Raw genomic sequence first — 6,000 nt, forward strand, 5'->3', positions numbered from 1 at the left:
TCCCAAACCCCAGTGTAAATATTAACATCATCCCACAGCCCCCTGTAAATATTAACACCCTCCACAATCCCCTGTAAATATTAACACCCTCCACAGCCCCGTGTAAATATTAACACCCTCCACAACTCCCTGTAAATATTAACACCCTCCACAACTCCCTGTAAACATTAACACCCTCCCACAGCCCCCTGTAAATATTAACACCCTCCAAAGTCCCCTGTAAATATTAACACCCTCCCAAAGCCCCCTGTAAATATTAACACCCTCCCAAAGCCCCCTTTAAATATTAACACCCTCCCAAAGCCCCCTTTAAATATTAACACCCTCCAAAGCCCCCTGTGAATATTAACACCCTCCCAAAGCCCCCTGTGAATATTAACACCCTCCAAAGCCCCCTGTGAATATTAACACCCTCCACAGCCCCTTGTAAATATTAACACCCTCCCAAAGCCCCCTGTGAATATTAACACCCTCCACAGCCCCCTGTAAATATTAACACCCTCCCACAGCCCCCTGTAAATATTAACACCCTCCCACAGCCCCCTGTAAATAATAACACCCTCCAAAGTCCCCTGTAAATATTAACACCCTCCACAGCCCCCTGTAAATATTAACACCCTCCACAGCCCCCTGTAAATATTAACACCCTCCACAGCCCCGTGTAAATATTAACACCCTCCACAACTCCCTGTAAATATTAACACCCTCCCACAGCCCCCTGTAAATATTAACACCCTCCCACAGCCCCCTGTAAATATTAACACCCTCCACAGCCCCCTGTAAATATTAACACCCTCCACAGCCCCCTGTAAATATTCACACCCTCCAGAGCCCCCTGTAAATATTAACACCCTCCAAAGCCCCCTGTGAATATTAACACCCTCCACAGCCCCCTGTAAATATTGACACCCTCCACAGCCCCCTGTAAATATTAACACCCTCCAAAGCCCCCGTAAATATTAACACCCTCCACAACCCCCTGTGAATATTAACACCCTCCACAACCCCCTGTAAATATTAACACTCTCCACAGCCCCCTGTAAATATTAACACCCTCCCACAGCCCCCTGTTAATATTAACACTCTCCACAGCCCCCTGTAAATATTAACATACTCCACAGCTCCCTGTTAATATTAACATACTGCATGCTCCCTGTTAATATTAACACACTCCACTGGCCCCTGTAAATATTAACTCCCCCCCACAGCCCCCTGTAAATATTTGCGGACTCGATAATCTGTTTTAGTGATGTTGATTGAGGTATAAATATTGGGCAGGAACCTGGGGGGATCTCCCCCCCTGTTCTTTGAAATAGTGCCATGGGATCTTTCACGTCCACCTGTGAGTGCCGATGGAGCCTTGGTTTAAAGTCTCATTCAATTCTCTGGAGTAGGATTTGAATCCACAACCTTTTGCAATGCAGTTGATGTGGTGTATATGGACTTTCAAAAGGTGCTTGATAAAGTGCTGCATGGTAGGCTTATCATCAAGATTGCGGCCCATGGAATAAAGGGGGCAGTAGCAACATGGATACAGAATTGGCTAAGTGACAGGAAACAGAGAGTAGTGGTGAACGGTTGTTTTTCAGACTGCAAGGAGGTGTACATTGGTGTTCCCCAGGAGTCAGTGCTGGGACCACTGCTTTTCTTGATATATATTACTGACTTGGACATGGGCGTACAGGGCACAACTTCAAAATTTGCAGATGATACAAAACTTGGAAGTGTAGTAAACAGTGAGGAGGATAGTGATAGACTGCAAGAGGATAGAGACAGGCTGGTGGCATGGGCGTTCATGTGGCAGATGAAATTTAACGTAGAAAAATGCGAAGTGATACATTTCGGTAGGAAGAATGAAGAGAAGCAATATAAACGAAAGGGTACAATTCTAAGAGGGGTACAGGAACAGAGAGATCTGGGGGTATATGTGCACAAATCACTGAAGGTGGCAGGGCAGGTTGAGAAAGATGTTAATAAAGCACACGGGATCCTGAGGTTTAAAAATAGAGGAATAGAGTATAAAAGTATGGAAGTCATGATGAACCCTTTTTAAATCACTAGCTCGGCCACAACTGGAGTATTGTGTCCAGTCCTGGGCACCGCACTTTAGGAAAGATATGAAGTCCTTAGAGAGGGCGTAGAAGAGATTTACTAAAATGATTCCAGGGATGAGGAGCTTTAGTGGATAGACTGGAGAAGCTGGGGTTGTTCTCCTTGGAACAGAGACAGTTGCGAGGAGATTTGATAGAGGTATTCAAAATCACAAAGGGTCTAGACAGAGTAGATAGAGAGAAACTGTTCGCATTGGCCGAAGGGTCAAGAACCAGAGGACATAGATTTAAGGTGATTGGCAAAAGAACCAAAGGTGACGAGGAAAAATTTTTTTACACAGTGAGTGGTTATGATCTGGAATGCACTGCCCGAGGGGGTGGTGGAGGCAGATTCAATCATGGCTTTCAAATGGGAACTGGATAAGTACTTGGAAGGAAAAAAACTGCAGGGCTACGGAGAAAGGGCGTGGCAGTGGGACTAGCTGGATTGCTCTTGCATACAGCCGGCGCGGACTCGATGGGTCGAATGGCCTCCTTCCGTGCTGTAACCTTTCAATGATTCTATTATTTAGACTCAAAGGCAAGAATGTACCAACTGAGCCACAGTTAACACCATGGCCAGAATGGGCACTAAACAGAATTAGAGGGAAGGTATGGGGAGGTGATTGAAGACAAGGTTAAACAGAAAGTTGGAACAAGTTGCAGGAAGACAGAATGGCCTCGGACGAGAGTTTCAGAATGCAGAGTGGTGATGGCTGAAGGGTCAACTGATGTCAGAGAAAATATAAGCAAGAAACTGTCACAGTAATGACAGTAGTGACTCACCTCCTGACTCCCCAAAGCCTTCCCACCATCTACAAGGCACAAGTCAGGAGTGTGATGGAATACTCTCCACTTGCCTGGATGAGTGCAGCTCCAACAACACTCAAAAAGCTTGACACCATCCAGGACAAAGCAGCCCGCTTGATTGGCACCCCATCCACCACCCGAAACATTCACTCCCTTCACCACCGGCGCACTGTGGCTGCAGTGTGTACCATCCACAGGATGCACTGCAGCAACTCGCCAAGGCTTCTTCGACAGCACCTCCCAAACCCGCGACCTCTACCACCTAGAAGGACAAGAGCAGCAGGCACATGGGAATAACACCACCTGCACGTTCCCCTCCAAGTCACACACCATCCGACTTGGAAATATATCGCCGTTCCTTCATCGTCACTGGGTCAAAATCCTGGAACTCCCTTCCTAACAGCACTGTGGGAGAACCGTCACCACACGGACTGCAGCGGTTCAAGAAGGCGGCTCACCACCACCTTCTCGAGGGCAATTAGGGATGGGCAACAAATGCCGGCCTCGCCAGCGACGCCCACATCCCATGAACGAATAAATAAAAAAAATATAAGATGTAGCAACACTCACTGGGTGTGTATTTATCTTTCTTTTATTTACCTTCATCGTGGCTTGTGCTGTTCTCTAGTTTTATATGAAATGTTATTTTTCACTATATTCCAACCAGACTGCCATTCCACCCAATAGCCAGCAGAGGGAGTGCTTTGCCTTAATATTGAATTTTATCCAGTTGGAGAATTGCACAGAATCTGCAGCACAGAAACAGGCCATTCGGCCCAACTGGTCTATGCCAGTGCTTATATTGCACATGAGCCTCCTCCCACTCTTAATACCTCTTCCCATCCTGCCCCATATATTCTCCTTCATTGCCTTCTCCCTCATCTATGCATCAAACCTCCCTTAAGCAGCTTGGGACGTTTTACTACATTAAGGGCGCTATATAAATGCAAGTTGTTGTTGTTAGATGTGTCAGCCGCTGCTTAAATGAATTCAGAAAGATCAGCTCAGAGTGAAGACGGAAACCCCAACAATGATTTTACTGTTTCTTGCTCTCCTGATATCCTAAAGCAAAAAATAAAAGTATTGCCCAGTGTAGCACTCAACTGTATAAATCGAATATCGCAGGTTCGAATCCCAGTCCTTGCAGAGTTAGCTGGCCGTAGCCAATGTGGTAAAACAGTTGGTCTCAGTTCCTCTGTTCTAGGTTTCAAGGTTCCTGGTGCTGAACATTGTCTGTGATCCCCAATGGAAAGTGAGTGTGTGGTAAGGACAGAATCAGGCTCAGCTTTCCAAAGTTGCATAGCCAGAAACATTTAGGCTCAGATTTCCCATTTACCAACCATTATGAGATACCTTCAGGTGGCCACCTCAGGCAGCCAATCCGGTGGCATCGGAAATATCTCAGGAAGATCCAACAAAATAACATAAAGCAGTACAAGTGTCAAACACATCTGTCTGTCTGTCAATCTATCTATCTGTCTATACCAATCTATCTATCGATCTGTCAGTACATCAGTCCATCTATTTATTCATCTATCTGACTATCTATCACTCTATCTGTCTATACCAGTCTATCTGGCTATCTGGCTATCTATCACTCTATCTGTCTATACCAGTCTAACTGGCTATCTGACTATCTATCAGTCTATCTGTCTATACCAGTCTATCTGGCTATCAGACTATCTATCACTCTATCTGTCTATCAGTCTATTTATTTACCTATTTACCTATCTGACTATCTATCAGTCTGTCTACATCAGTCTATCTGTCTATCAGTCTATCTATCTATCTATCCAACTATGTATCTATCAGTCTACCTTTCTATCTATCTGTTTGTTTATCTATCAGTCTATCTGTCTATCTGTCTAGCAGTCTATCTATCTATTTATCGATCTGACTATCTGTTTATCTACTGTCAGTCTACCAAAGGAGTGAGACTTTCCACTGGAGCCAACATTACTTGAAGAGAAAAATCTACGTTCTTTCACGTGCCAGCTGGGGCCTCAGAGAACACAGGGACTAGTAAGCAAAGCCACTGTCTGATATCGCACTGAACCATACAGGCCAAGAGGTCCAAGGTTCAGCTTCCAGTCTGAGGTAAGTTGGACTCAACATTCGTTGTCTAGGGAGGGAAAAAAAGTCAGTGAGGGTTCTCCACACGTCATCACTATCCAGTGACCCCTGCTGGAAAGTTTGTGTTACATAGAAACAGGAGTAGTCCATTCAGTCCCTCGGGCCTGCTCCATCATTAGATCATGGCTGATCTGTACCTCAACTCCATTTACCCGCCATAGCACCATATCTCTTGATACCCTTACCCAACAAAAATTTATCAATCTAGCCTTGAAAGATCTAATTGTCCCAACATCCACAGCCTTTTGAGGGAGAGAATTCCAGACTCCTACTACACTTTGTGTGAAAAAGTGCTTCCTGATTTCTCTCCTAAATGGCCTAGCCCTAATTTTAAGATTATGTCCCCTCGTTCTTGATTCCCCCACCAGAGGGAATAGTCTCTCTGAGTCTAGCCTATTGTTTTGACATTTTAAACCCCTCGATCAGATCGCCCCTCAATCTTCTACGTTGATGTCAAATGAGGTCAGGATGGAGTCTGGCTGCAGTGCCTTCTGGACCCTGCTGAAACTCACTGGGGGTAACTGTCACCTAAACTAGTTTATTGCTCAAACGGTCATTGATAATGGAAACGGTCATTGATAATGGAAGTTAAAATCTGGCAGGTTCTATAACGGGCGGACAATCCTCTCCGCCAGTTTGCCGCCCAAGCGGTGAAGGTAACAGTTACCCTCACGTTGCCAGCTCAGGCTTGAAAGCTGGCCACTTGGGCAAGGCACTGGAGAGGGTGGGGGGCAACCAGTGCCTGTGGAACTGTACCTCAGCAAGAGTCTACAGGAGAGGAGGGGACAAAACTGGCATCAATTAATAATGATTGCCATCTCATTCATGTAACCTTTCCTTCTATAAATATTGCACTTGGTTGAAGAAATGGTCAGTTAGATGAGCATGCAAGAACTGATTAGACCATAAAAATAAGAGTAGACAATCTGTTGACACTTTCCTATATAATTTGGAAATACATTTCCAT

Source organism: Heptranchias perlo, chromosome 9, assembly GCF_035084215.1.
Source record: "Heptranchias perlo isolate sHepPer1 chromosome 9, sHepPer1.hap1, whole genome shotgun sequence".
Lineage (NCBI taxonomy): Eukaryota > Metazoa > Chordata > Chondrichthyes > Hexanchiformes > Hexanchidae > Heptranchias > Heptranchias perlo.